General features: G+C 40.3%; 1 protein-coding gene and 1 non-coding gene across 6 annotated transcripts in view; both read left to right on the forward strand.

Annotated features, from left to right (window-relative positions):
* The window catches only part of KIF5C (kinesin family member 5C), a 154,145-nt gene extending 142,341 nt beyond the window's left edge, over positions 1-11,804 (forward strand). For 3 of the 5 annotated variants that reach the window (XM_077153748.1, XM_077153750.1, XM_077153752.1), the window contains one exon: positions 8,061-11,804. The gene's annotated coding sequence lies outside the window, so the exon portion shown is untranslated. The remainder of the gene's footprint in view (positions 1-8,060) is intronic. The other 2 variants (XR_013172754.1, XM_077153749.1) reach the window with 2 other exon arrangements.
* Positions 3,207-3,370, forward strand: LOC143678386 (U1 spliceosomal RNA). The gene has a single exon (XR_013173198.1). It is a non-coding gene; the product is annotated as a U1 spliceosomal RNA (small nuclear RNA).
* Positions 11,805-14,927: the final 3,123 nt, after the last annotated feature.

Below are 14,927 nucleotides of genomic sequence, written 5' to 3' on the forward strand. Positions count from 1 at the left end.
GAAAGGATAATGCAGGATATGGAGGGGAGAATTATAGGTACAGAGAAAGTATTGGCCACATGAGCGCCCATGTGAGAGAGGGCTCAGCCTTCAAAGCAATATAGAGAGCATGGTGCAGGGGCCATGAGGTGGTCACTGGAAGTGCAGGGAAGTGAGCCAGGTTATCAGCCGGGAGGGAGGGAGGGGAGGCAGGGCTGGCGGTCTGAGCAGAGAGGTGTGAAATAGGCCTCTCGGGCAGTGCTGAGTGCTCCTCAGAGTCCCGTTTTGAATGTGGGCAGCCGTTTAAATGCTTGTCCAGCTCCCTAGTTACGGGGCCAGGAGATCAGTTTCCTTTCCTGGCACGCTTTGGAACTGGTAGGCTGGTGGGTGCTTGTGTAGATGTACCCACCAGAGGGCATCAATGGGGCATCGCTGAAACTACGGCTATTTATGAAGACCCAGTGATCTTTATTTTCCCTATTTTAGACCATGTATTTCTCAAACCTGAATAGTAAATAGAGTGTTTTTTAAATTAATTTATTTTTAATTTATGATACATAACCACATATAAACACAAACATTCTTATCATATGATCATTCCATTCTTGTTACATAATCAATAACTCACACTATCATCACAGTTGTATATATATCATCATGATCATTTCTTAGAACATCTGCATCAATTCAGAAAAAGCAATAAAAAGAAAATAGGAAAAAATTCATACATACCATACCCTTACCCCTCCCCTTCACCCATCACCAGCATTTCAATCTACTAAATTTATTTTAACATTTGTTCCCTCTATTATTTATTTATTTTTAACCCATATGTTTTACTTGTCCATTGATAAGGTAGACAAAAGGAGCATCAGACATATAAATAGAGTGTTTTTAAAGGAATAAAGTTCTTTCAGAGTCCAGTCATTGATTTAAATTATTATAATATCATTTAAATATTTGCAATAAAGTGGTGTATGTTCCCTCTGCTTACAGATTTTAGGCAAGTGTAACATAAAACAAATTTAGATATTAGACACAAATAAAAATCCAAATTACCAAATTAACATAATTTAATGAAAGGTGCTCTTTTGCTGAGAATTAAAACCTAGGTACAATGTCACTGGTACGGATTGTTCCTTGTAGAATTTGACCTGCCCATACTTCTCTGTATTGGGACATGCCTCAATTCTTTCACCCTTTTTCTCTGTTAAAATTACTGTAAAATCACAGAATGCCTTCAAATAATTTTGTCTTCATTTAACTGAAAACACAATTTTTGTATTGAGTCCATTTCTTTTCATGATGATCACAGTTGCGAAGAGTAGCACTGACTCAGTCATACCACAGTGCTGATGAGGTTGCACAGATATGCTTGCTTATAACTAGATATTGTAAAATATGCATATGTTAATGCTTGAGTTATCAAACCAAGCCTCTCACATTGTTGATGTGAATGAAGACTCTGTAATCTTTTGAACACTGTACTATTAAAATATATATATTTAGTCTCTAAAGTGCATCCGATTTAGTAAAGTTTGATACAAATTCAAAATCAGTGTTGGAGCCAGAAGGGATTCTAAATGTTTTAATTTGAAGAAACAATGTAGTGTTTTTACATTGTGATTTGTGTTTTGAAACATTTAATGCCAACCCTGGGAAGTCATTTGTGCAATTTGTAGCAGGATCACCCAGGTGTCAAGCCAACAAAGGTGCCCAGGAGGTTGGTTATGGCCCCTGTGTCTCTGATCTGTGTGACAGTCCCTGACCCAGGCCGATGGCTCCATCTTCAGGTTTTACTACTTCAGATTCTTTATTGTGAACATATCACTTAACTATTTAACAAAGATATTTCATCCTTTTAAATGGTGGGATGAAAACAGACATGTGGCATAGACCTTTAGGACTTTTACCACAGTTCCCTTTTGCTGCCAGACTGCCAGCTCGGATGGAAGGCCCAGGCATTTGGAATGCACAAATGACTTTCTACTCTTAAGAAGTCTCAGCACAATAAGGCATACCCCAAATGAGGGAATTCCAAGTGTACTAAAGTAGTGAGAGGAAATCCAGTCTTACCTGCATTTAAACCTCACATATCTTTGATTCTGAATTTCCCTCGCCATTTCCCTAAGTTACTATTCTCAGCCAAAGTCCGAAACTTCTGATCCACTTAGACCACTTAGACCACTTAGACCGCTCCCTCTTCTTTCTTTGAACTAAGAAAGTTCCACTCTTGTTTGAACTTTAGCACCATACCTCTCTCCCTCCATTACTTTCCCTATGCTACTCCTAACAGGACTGAGTTTTCTAAGTTCTAAAACAAACAAGGCCCTTTCTGCTTGGGTCCCAGGTATATCCTCAGGTTCAGGCTGAGCTTCCCAAGTGAATGCTTACCCATTTTACTTTGTCTGTTTGCTTCTCTGGTCCACTCTGTTTAACTTCTTATTACTGTTTTATCTACCCTGAATCATCCCTTGATCCAACCTGTCTTCCACTGTTGTTTGACTTAGTCTTGACCTTTCTGTTGGTTTTGACACCCTATTCACAAATGAGCAGTATTTATATGTAAGATGCACAAGTTAACTTCTGCAGAAATGTGTTCACACCTCAAGTGGAGGGTGGGCAAGGAGCTGCTCTCAGGTTTAATCTAAAGTAGTGAAGTTTAGAGAAAGACTTATTTATAGCAGTGTTACGGTGGGATCTTTAAGTGATGCACATGCGGTTGACATCTAAACCACAGGGTAGCTCAACTTGCTGTCACTCTTTGAAAATCATTGCAATGGAATGATTGGATTGTAAGAATGTGCGTACAAGAAGACTCTGCTACCAGCAGTGTTGCTGGGTGGTTGCAGGCTCAGGAACTAGAGCTGGGCAGTCTGGGTTTGAACTCGGTTCTGCTGAACCCCAGGTAAGTTACTCATCTCTCTGTGCCACAGTGGCCTCTGTCAAATGAGGCCAACAACGGTACCTACTTAAGGCTGCCTCTGAGGTTTAAGTGAGTCAATGTATATAAGGAATATAGAAGAATGCCTGGCCCAGAGCTAGCACTCAGGGCTGGTCATCATCTAATCCAGGCTCGTTGCACATTCTGAAGCAGTAGGGTGAGCCATCTGAGGTCCCCCAGCTTGTCAGTGCTAAAGCTGGATTAAGAACTCTGATCTCCTATGCAGCAGTTCTCAAAGTTCTTGGTCTTGGGATTCCTCTATACTTGTAAAACGTATGCATGAATACTTACCTGGCAGGGGAGATACCATGATCACATAGGTGGTTTTCCCAGGGCGAGGCTTATCCATTGCACTCGGGATGTGTTGACCCCTGTGATTTCCCCAAATGTGGGAAACTCGAATGCATAATTTGTGGTAGTGGGGGACTGTGTTCGCGCTCCCCCCTGGTAGGAAAAAAAAGTATTGACGACTTCAGAGAGCTTTTATATTTGTGGTTCTATCAGTAGGTATCATATTGGAAATTAAACATTTAAAATATTGCTAAATACACTTTAAAATACATTCACACTTATTAACATATTACATCATTTTAATGAAAATTAACTTTTTTCCCAAACAAAAAAAAAAGTATGTGGCAGGGGGAGGGAGTATAATGTTATTCTTTGATAATTTTTCAAGTCTCAGTATCTGGCTTAATGGAGAGTTGGGGTTTCATACCTGCTTTTGCACTCTCTCACCTGCATTTTGTTGTTTTGGTAGAAGTATAGGAAGAAAATCCAGCTTTGTACTCCAGACAATTTTCTTGTCTGTTTAATGGCTAAGAAAACTGGCCTGGGAACATTCTGATCGTAGTACATGTAATACGCTTGTTCTGAGAATTGAATGAGAAAATGCAAGTCTTTGAACAATGTCTGGCAAAAAGTAGGCTAGTACTTTTAGCTTGCAAATGTAAGCTAATGTTATGGTGGCTATAGGGACAGGCTTATAGGGAATAGGACTGCAGTAAGAGAGGACAGATAACTGGGTGGGCACTTTGCTGGTGGAAGACTTTGATAGTAGCAGTTTGAAATCAATAGAAGGAATCCTGGAGGACTTGGAAGAGAGAATTCCTTATTTCATCCACATTGCAGTTGACTGCTCTATTTTAATACTTCTCAACTTCATGTTTCTCCATAATAAATTCAAAGCAACTAAAATTGCTCCTCCACAACGGATTGCACCAATGAGCCAATGAAATAAATCCCCTTGTATTCACCAATGATACGTAAAGTACAATTGGTAATTCTTATAATGTGGGTATTGAATTGTTAGAAAGGTAAAAGAAAATATGAAACTATGTACTGTATGGATTAAGCTTAAATCCACTGCAAGCAATTGTGAAAGCCAAGGTTGGGGAGAAATCTTTAAATACTTCTTGTAAAACTCGTTCCCACCCCTTCTAAAGGAAAGCTATTTACTTCTAAATCCGGTCACATGTTGCCATTCTCAGTTGCCACCTCTAATCTGGGAAGATTCAAAAACAGTCCAGTTGGCAGGCTATTTGGTCCAGTCCCCTGCCTCTAGGTAAGACTTTAACAGAATGGGGTTTTAAATGTTCTTAAGATTCCCTAACCTCTCTGGGTAGCCAGTCTTCGTGACTGGGACAGTCAGGAATGGTTTTTCCTGGTGCTAACCCATTTGCCTTTACAATTTATATCTGTTTTCTCTCCTGAATTTATCTGAGGAGATAGAAGTCCAGATAGTTGGAGCTAGTTGAATCCATTTGTCTTGGCCTGTTTTGGCAGGCCGGCCTATAAAGATCCTTAACTCAGGGTGAATAAGAGCAGCCTCTTCGTAATAGAGAAAGGACCCTTTATTGGTAAAGTTCCTGTGTTTTTCTTTTCAGCAACCTATCACAATCTCAATTTTGTTCTCTCTCCTTGAAATGACTAAACTAAACAGCTTGGGGCCTCCACAAGACCCTCTATTTCTTCCAAATTATTAGCCATAACTTGCTGGGTCTTGCACACTGAGGGAGTGGGGGATTGAAAGAAAGGCCTTCTGGTGAAATCTTGTCACTTCATGGTCTGCTGGAGTTCCTGAGGCCGCCCTGCTGAGTGTGTGCGTCTAATGCTTTCTGTGTCAACACAGGTTGGCTGCAATCATTGCATCAGCCCTAATCCTACAATTTATGGAATGGGCCCAGCACTGCCTGCCTCCAGGCACGCAGGAAAACCGTTTCATCTGACCAACCTGCAGCGTGAAACCCGCCCCCCCAACACAAGTGATTCTGAGAGCATGTGCCTGGAAAAATGAACCTGTTAAGGAAAGTGAAGTGGGGATTTCAGTGGTATTCAGAAAGCATTCTTGGACCTATCGGTTTTCAGCTCAAAATAGACTTCAGATGACAACTCTGACTACATTTCTGGGTTTTTCATTTCTGGTCCTGACAATGAGCACGAAATCTCACTATAACGGCAAAATATTAAAGATGCTCTTCTCAAAGATGAATCTTTCTTTCTGTGACTTCTAAAAATGACATGGATAGGACCATATGCAGTTATTTAAACCATTGCCAGAGGAGCAGCCCTGTAATCACTGGTAGTTACACTGTAGGATCAAGAAGAGGTGGTAGTTACAAAATGAGCTTCCGACATTTTTTTTTTAATCAAGAGGGGGGTGGTGTTCTTAAAAAGAAGGTGATATTTGCTCTCTTTTTTCCTACTCAGTTTCTGTTCTGTAATCAATTTTTTTCCACCCTCTCATCTCCTTTTATAACCCTTCCCACACCCTGAATGTTTTCTACTTGTAATTTACATCCTGCCTATTTATATACAATATATAAGGTTGCATACATATTATAACATATAAATCATGAGAGTGAAGAGAAAAAATTAGAGAATATTTTGGCAGGAATCTGAGATATTTATATACTAAGTTTGGAATAAGCCTTCTAGAAGCAAAAAAAGAAAGCAAAGTGAGTCAGATTATGTAGTTCTTTTTTAAATCACAAGAATGTGATTGGGTTTTTCATAGTCTCAATAATTCAGGCAGTTCCTGGCCTCTTCTGTCATGCTGCCCATTCCTTCACCCCACTCCCCACTGTCAGGCATCACGGCTTTGCACAGAACCCACAGACAAGATTGCGGACAGACCTAGGGCTTCCAGATGGTGTGAGTTTCTTCTGGAAGCTGAAATTATTGGAGTCTGTCCAAAAGCTGCAGAGGCTACTCAGGCAGGACTCTGAGTCAGGCTGGTCCAAACCCTCCCTCTGGGAGATCTTTGACTAGGAGACGCTCTGTGAAAAGCAGAGGGAAATCAAAGGGGACACATGGCTGGGCAACTTCCGTGCTTGGTGGAGGTGAAACATACCTTGGGCTGGTATGTTCCCCCTTTCTAGAGGGAACCTGGGTTAGGGGCTGTGTCTGGCTGACCTCACTGTAACAGGTGTTGGCCAGTGAGACGAGCATGTTTGCTGGGAGTCCCGAGGAATGAGAAAATGCGTTATGTTACTCTGACTGTTCATAGCTCCAACAGATAGTTGACTTTTGGAAGAGATTCTGAGGGCTAAATACTTACAGCAAAACTAGTTAGCATGAGACAGAAAAATGGATGTCTCAAAGGGCCACGAGGCTTGGTCTAGGCCTGCACTGCCCAGTACAGCAGCACATGTGGGTATAGAGGACTTGAAATGTGGCTTGTCCAAATTGAGATGTGCTGAAAGTATAAAATATATATATCAGATTTCAGATACCATGACATGACTATAAACTATCTTGATAGTTTATTATATTAATTATGTGTTGAAATGACAATTTTAAAAGCAATTTTATTGGGATATATTTCATATACCATATATTCATTCAAAGTATATGATCAGTGGTTCACAGTATCATAATATAGTTGTACATTCATCATGACAATAGATTTTGAACATTTTCATTGCTATAAAAACAAAAGTAAAAATAAAAAGAACACCCAAAACAGTCCATCCCCCAACCCCTTATTATTTTATTTATTTTTTGTCTTTATTTTCTTATTCATCTGTCCGTACCTTGGATAAAAAGAATGTCAGTCACAAGGTTTCACAATCACATGGTCACAGCATAAAAGCTATATAGTTATTCAGTCATCTTCAAGAATCAAGGCTACTAGTTCAACGGCATCAGGCATTTCCCTCTAGTTACTTTAATACACCAAAAACTGAAAAGGGATATCTATATAATGCATAAGAGTAACTTCCAGAATAGCCTCTTGACTCTATTTGAAATCTCTTGGCCACTGAAACTTCATTTTGTTTCATTTCTCTTCCCACTTTTGGTCACGAAGGCTTTCTAAATCCCATGATGCCAGGGCTAGGCTCATTCCTGGGAGTCATGTCCCACATTACCAGGGAAATTGACACCCCTGGGAATCAAGTCCCATGTAGGAAAGAGGGCAGTGAGTTTACCTGTGGAGTTGGCGTAGAGGGAGAGAGGCCGCCTTTGCACAATAAAAACTGCTCTGGAGGTGACTCAGGCATAATTATTAGTCTTAGCTTCTCCTTTGCAGGAATAAGTTTCATAAGGGCACGCAAGATCGAGGGCTTGGCCTATTTAATTGGCAGTCCCCAAAGCTTGCGAGAATATCAGGAATTCCCTAGGTGGGAAGGTTTAAAATTTCCACATTTTGCCCAAGTCTCTCAAAGGGACTTTGCAAATACTTTTCAAGTTCTCTGCTCAGATTACTCTGGGATATATTGAGACATCACACTAACTTGTACAGACCAACAAGATCTCACTCCTTATTCAAGGTTCCATGTAATTATGATTTAAATAAACTGACCATACAAGTTAAATTAGATAGTGTGCCACAGAAAATACAATTTTTGCACCAAATAAACATCTCTTCTTTGGTCTCACATAGAAGTTGAAGTTTTAAAATACAGTTAATATCATCCTTTACCCTTTAGTCCTAACCAGATGAACTTCATACATATCAATAGTTGAAGAATGACAAAGTTTTGATATTGGGTTCATATGGCCACTGGAAATTAAATATGTGGCTTGATGATACTTTATTGGGCAGTTCTGTATCTAGAACTTTTAGAGACGTGTTCTTAAGTGTGAACTTCCACTGTGTTCTCTAACTCGTATTCTCTCTCTGGTTCTCTTTCAGCAGATACGACTCCACGTAAGCATGTCAAGGACTACGTTAATCTCACCAATCCCTCTATTTTTCTCCCTTCTACACAATTTCCATTTTCTCTCCCACTTGCTTACTCCAGCCATCTGCAGTACACCAGTTTCAGGTATTTTGAGCTGTGTAGAATTTCTGTGTGTACACATGTGTGCTTGGACTTTTCTCTTCCTGAGAAACCTGAAGGAGATGATATAGATCTACTCACGATTCAGAACCATTGCCACTGGCTCGGCCTCGGGGCGCTGGGTGGTCCCTGGGCGGCTGCCTGGAGCCCCACTTTCTCGCATGCACTGTCCGGTGGGCTCCTGCTGTTCCCTGGAGGGGGTCCTGCCACAACCAAGTGCCCTGGAGGCGGGTGATCACGCTCTGCCACAACTCTGGTTTCCTGTAAGATAAACACATTACTTTATATTTTTAGGGAACAACAACAAAAAAAAGTGCTGCTATCGGGTACAAAATTTTCATTCTGAACACTTTTCCGAAACAAATTGCCCCAAAGAAGCATTTTGAATATCCTGATCACATGTTTGGATCTGTAAAATACACCTTTTAGTATGGCACCTGTTAAAATGCAAAGCAGATTTTGTCAAAGCAGAAAAAACAGTCCGACGGTAGAAACGTAGAAATTGTTCATTCAGACACATCTGTGTGAATGCAAAAAGACATAAAATTCACCTCTGAGCTGCTTGCTATTGAACCTGCAGTGACAAGTCCCCTGATTTCTCAGCTAGCCCGCTTTGACCACCTTTCCTTCAGAAGTGTTGAAAAGGCTGCTAAGGTGGATGAGTGCAAAACGGGCTGCCCTCTTCCTCCATTCCTCCCGATCCTTCTGGAGCTTGCACTGGAGGTGGCCTTTTTTCTGTAGGGAACCACGTTAAGGCTGTGAGGGGAACTGCTGAAGAAATCCGGGATCATCCAGCAGTTGAAAAGGGAAGCCCTTGGGGGGAGGGGATAAATACAGTTTTTTGTGCCTATCTATAATTAAGTTGCTACAAATAAGTTATTTTAACCCATTATTGCAGGCAGTTTATTTGAAGCCTCTTTGGCACCAAATATAGATAGATTTCATCTTCTTATGTGGATTATTATGTGAAATCCATAAGTATGGGTGGACTTTTTATATTTAGGTATTGTTTTATTCAAATACATGAATCTAGAACGGAATCAACCCATACTTCCAGTTGTGTGTATTAAGATGATTGATTTCTTGTTAGCATTAATTTTCAGAGAAACTGGCAAGGATTCAGTTAGGTTGGTCTTGTGAAATGCTGCTTATTTTGATAAATTTGGGGGTAAGTCAAGACAAATCCATCGTGGGTAGAGCACCCACCCTGCGATGAGCAGGCTGGCGTTGTCCTTTGGGCTGACACCCCTGGAATGAAGTGTATGCCTGGGGAGACGTTGGGCTTTGCCATGGCCACGTGGACACAAGGTTGAAGACCATTTGCACGTGTGCGTGTGCGTGTGTGTGTAAAATTTGCTGACGACTGTAAATTGATTTCCAAACTCTACACAAAACTTCCCTAGCAAAACCAAGCTATTTTGACTTAATTTATTTGTGGAATATTACACCATTTTTGTGTGTTTTATTTTGAGGGGAGGAGTAAGAAAGGAAAATGACTAATTCTCTTTGAAGTATTTATTTAGTAAAGATGACCATTTTGCAGTCATTTGATTTTTTTTAAATTCGTCTGTTTGATTTTCTTATGTTGCCAGTGCCCCCCCACTCCCCCTGCCCCAACGTAACTGCCTGATCTCTGTTTGAAGTCTGAAAGAAGGGCCACTGCTCACCTTTTCAGGCAGTAACATATGCCACAAATCATAACCTTGCTATTAACATGTTTGACTCTGATTTTGAAAGCTAAAACATTCGTCTAAGAGAGGATTGCCAATGAATAATTGTCATACCACTTCTGTGCATCATGCAACTGTATTACTTTGTGTTTGAAAATTAAAGGTCAGTTTTTTCCCTCTCATTCCTATCCATCACCAAATAGATTGGCTTTAGATTCTTTCCAAAGTAGTTTTTCCTTTTTTACTTTTAAAGAGCCGTTTGGCCCTTTCATGTTTCAAAACATTCTCTTGCAGTTCCATAGTACAAGGGACTCACACTTTACTTTTATTCACAGAGAAAGTTGGCTTTGATGTCTCTTAAAGATAATTCTGCTAGTTGCTGATCAGCCAGTCAGTTCACCTAGCTTCAATCTTTACAGGACCTCTAAACTAATTTTCCTGTACTGTGATTAAAAGGCACACCGATTATTGGATGATACAGTATATTCAAACAAATTCCTAAATATTACTTTGTATAATCAGTTATTATATGGACCCACTTGTTTTAAAAAGCCACATTTATGCAAATTTTCTTTTAAACTAGTGTTCCTTTACACTTGAGCTCTAAATGTAAAAATGACACTACGAATGGCTGAGCCTATGATATTTTTGGCAGTATGCTACTTTTTGTTAGTGTGTTTGCCTTTTTCTCCTCTCTTTAAATAATTATGTTTCGTACAGCTCCTTGGAAGTTTATAGCATCCCTCTGATGTTATAAGGAATAATCAGTTGGTTTATACCTTTATAGCTACACCTGTAGGGTTGTTAAATTAGAGGAATGCTGTTGGAGATATCAAAATTTGTGTTTGGGAACTGAAATATATTAATGCTCAATGTTTTGGTCAGTTACTAAGGAATTCTGTACAAATGCATCATCTCACCAAATGTACGGTTTGCTTTTGTTGAATGAAAGACTAATTAGTATGCAGATCAGTAAGAGTGGATGAAGACTTTTAAAGGTAATAGTATATGATTAAGAAAATTAGAATTTATAGAAATATTGGGATAAATAAAATACATGTTTGTCTAGAATGTATGCTCTGGTGACTTTTTAAAGCTCTAACGGTCAACTAAAGAAGTGATACTCCTGTCCGAGGGAAGATCAAGGTATCCTCAGTACTCAGAGGGGAACTGACCACTCTTTACTTTTCTGCAGGAATAACTGAAAGCAAATAAAAGCTCTGAACAATCTCCTCTTTGAATTACTTTTTTTTTTTTTTTTTAGCAGGGGAGGAGACATTTGGACTCTAGCTATATAACACGTAGGGAAAGTTTTTCATTGGTAAGGGGTGAGGGGAAGATTTCACTTCATTGTCTCACCCTGAATATCTTGAGCAAGCTAAAGGAATCATCATAATCCGGAATTGCTTTATTTAACATTAACAACTTGTATTTTTTTTTTTAAATGTTGAATCAGGGCCAGGTAATTGCAGAAGGAAGCAACGCTTTACAAAGTGCTTCCTCATTTAAAAATTGTGTATCAATTTTAAATGCTTTTCATCGTGTGCCGATATAAGGGGAATAGGGCATTCTGTAGAATTATACATGTCTAGTTTGTAAAGTGTGTAGCGTGTACTGCAGACGTGTGTTCTCTGGGCTTTATGTATCTGTACAGTAGCTTTCGTTTAAAAAAAATAAATTGTGGACAAACTTGTTTTGCTGGTTTGAGGGGGAGAATGGCAGTTTATATCAAGTAATGATGCTGTAATATAGTAAGTAAATGTAAGAAAAGATCTGGAAACAGCCGTCCTCTGGCCCATGAAAAATTTTGGTTATCTTCTAGGTTCTAAAATGGAGATGTATGGATACACTGGCAGACTGCATGTTGTATAATTTGAAAAATACTAAAAGTGGAAAATAAAATGGAATTAAACTTTGGCTGTTCTGTTTCCCTTATTTGAGCCATCCTTAAGGTGCTCTCATTGATGGCATCAGTGTCAGCTTTAGGACAAGCCATATTCTGGCCTCCAAGGAATTCTTTTCAGGAAGCAGCTTGCTACTCACATAAGCAGCACGAGTGAGATCAACCTTGAACTTTTATCATCTTTCACTCTGCCAGGTTATTTTCTTATTCTTATTTTTTTCACTGAGGAACCGACAAAAAACATTGTGCCATTTGTTCCTGCAGCTCTGACAAGATTGTGATGGACGTAAATAAGCACTTAACTAACTTTAAAAGTTGAAAGTTCAGCAGACCAATTTATTAGCTCAATTTCTCCTCACCTGAGAAAGGCACTTATTCTAACGTTTTAGAGCTTTGGCATTCTTCAACTAATGAGCTGGCAGCTCTGCTTATGTTGAAAGATTGTTGGCATCTTTTGAGAAGGGGGTGGGGTGTTTGTATTTCTGTTTAACTACCAATTTCTTAGCATTAATGACATCCTCTGACAGGACACCAGAGTGTCGAGCCTTTGGAGAATAACCAATGGTAGAATGCAGGATTACTTTTATCCACTCTCTTAGCAAGGACACTTCCCTACTATGGGTCACTGGAATCACATGACCACAAATGACATTGTATCTGTAAAGCATCGGCAGTCTCTTGGTTTGGTTAATGTTGCATGAGAGCCAGACAGGAAACCTCTCTGTCTTAGTCAATTAAAAATGGAAAGGAGGGATGCCAAATGACTGTTTTGTAAAGTGGAAGTGAGGACACTGCAAATGATGTGCTTTTATGATGTCACCCATCCATTTTGAGATTTTCTCCAAAGAACTCAGAAGAGGCAGTTTCCAGATATCGGGTTGTTAAGGGCAAAACTTCAAACTTGGTGGATTGAATATTTCAGGCTGAAGCCTGTGTTTAAGATGGGAAAGCAGTACTCTGAAGGAACCAGATTACAAAGCAAATTTCAATATCAATGGAAAATGACCCCTACGAATCTCAGAGCACAGTGGTGCTGCATTGCAGTAGAACTGCATTTACACCCAATATTCTCTTTGTTCCTGCAAATCTTTCTCAAGGTGTCCCATTCCACTGCGCTCTGAATTATACTCTGGCTGTGCTTTGGAGTACTGAGCTCCAGCATCTGTGGGAGAAAGTGGAACTGAAGCTATAATCTGCAAAGGTAATTAACTGGTGACGAGTGTGTTGGCACATTTAAGTCTAGCATTTGTGGCAGGTTACATCTTGTGATTTGTCTTGTGTATACAATAAATTGAACAGAAGTAGGAGGCATCGCTTGGGTTACACATAAGATAAAAATTTGGGCTCCTTTGGCAAAAGGCATCCTGAGCTATGGGATTTTTACCTCCCCTCTGGCATTTGGTGGTTCTTTGTCCAATCTGCAAAGAAAACACTAATCTTTTGTGTGGTTAGTTGGGCTGAAAATACGAACAGACTCACGGGTAACTCCTGTTAGAGGCCTTTGTACTTGTAATACCCTGGAAATTCTCCATCTGGTTCCCTTCCCTAGTGCAAAGAGTTTCTATTCAAGAGGACTTGGAAATGTTTCCTCCCTGTTTAGCACCCTCCAAACCCTGATCTTTCCCACAAGAGACTACAGATGATTCTCAGGGTATACCTTTTAAAAGCATTTACCTACAGGGCAGGCCATGGTGGCTCAGCAGGCAGAGTTCTCGCCATGCCGGAGACCTGGGTTCCCGGTGCCTGCCCATGAGAAAAAAAACAATTACCTACAACAATATTTTATTCCTTCAGAATGCATAAATGACAGAGAAATCGGCAGACTGTTCCAGATGACCTGTAATGGCATCAGAACCTCATAATGTTCAGAAAACTGCAGTAAGCAGTCAATTAATGTAAGGGACTGTTCTGGCTGTGTGCCAGACACTGTTTTAAGTGCTTTACATGTATTAATCCATCTAATCCTCCTAATAACCCCATAAGGTAGGCACTATTATTTGCATTTTACAGGTGAAGAAACAGGCATAGAGAGGTAAGTAGCCTAAGCTCTGTCAGCTGGGAAGAGGCGGGGCAGGGATTCAAACCCAGGTAGTCTGGTTGCAAGATCTGTTCTCTTAACAGCTAGTAATACTGCCTCTCAGAACAGTGCTTTTTTTTTTTTTTTTAAGTGATCAACAGCCCCCCAAATCCTATTATAGAGAATTTATACAGAGTTTTATATTTTTGCAACTTTTATGCATCTTTTCTCCTTTCATGGAAATCTGAGAACTTATTTGAATCACTTTAAGCAATCAAATGCATCTAGGAAAGACTAAAAATAAGAAGGCCTCCCAGCAGGGGTGCCTGATAATACAAAAATGCGGAGCTTCCAATGCAGTTGTCAGAATCTTCATATGTCTCAGATGCTTAGAAGTGTGGCAATTACTTTTGTTGGTTTTCAAGCTGTGTGAAGTAGAAATTTAACTTATTGTTCAAGGTGCTTTTTTTCTTTGTAGAGCATTATCTTGGGTTGCATATTTTAATATTTAACCTATATTACTCTGCTTCTTAAACTGAAAACAACAGTACTCTCTTGTCTTGTACTCAGCCTTGTAGGGGTCGGAGAATGGTCCTGGCCCAAAAGGAAGGTGTGAGAGGGGACTGGCTCTGGCTTCTCCTTTTCCTTGGCTTTTTGCGAAGTCTGGGAGGAGGCTGCTCAGTGAGCCCCCTTGATCATAGCTGGCTGCTACCTCACCTCCTGCCCTGTCATGATGATTAATGGGATCTCGTTTTAGTGCTTTAGGTTTTAGAAAGAGTCAACATGCCAATCATACCACACATGCACATGCAAGTCCAACTCCAGAGCCAGGTGGGAACAGTATAAATTGGGTCCTCCTTCCAGTTTCCCCTCTACCACAGACTCCTTTTACCCGTGCGTCTCCTGTCTGTCAGTGCTTCTGATGGGCTCCTAAACGGTTGGGAAGGACAGGCTGATGGCAGGTGTTGCCTAGATGGTGGGATGCTAACTCCATTGCCAACATGGCTGTCAGCCCACAGATCCCAGCCCCAGTTTGGGTATCTTTGCTGCCCTGCAGCTCCCCCTTCTGGCACGAGCATGCAACAACACACTCTCCCGGAGGACTGGAATCCGGCAAAATGGAAAGAAC

Source organism: Tamandua tetradactyla, chromosome 3 (genome assembly GCF_023851605.1).
Source record: "Tamandua tetradactyla isolate mTamTet1 chromosome 3, mTamTet1.pri, whole genome shotgun sequence".
Taxonomy (NCBI): Eukaryota; Metazoa; Chordata; class Mammalia; order Pilosa; family Myrmecophagidae; genus Tamandua; species Tamandua tetradactyla.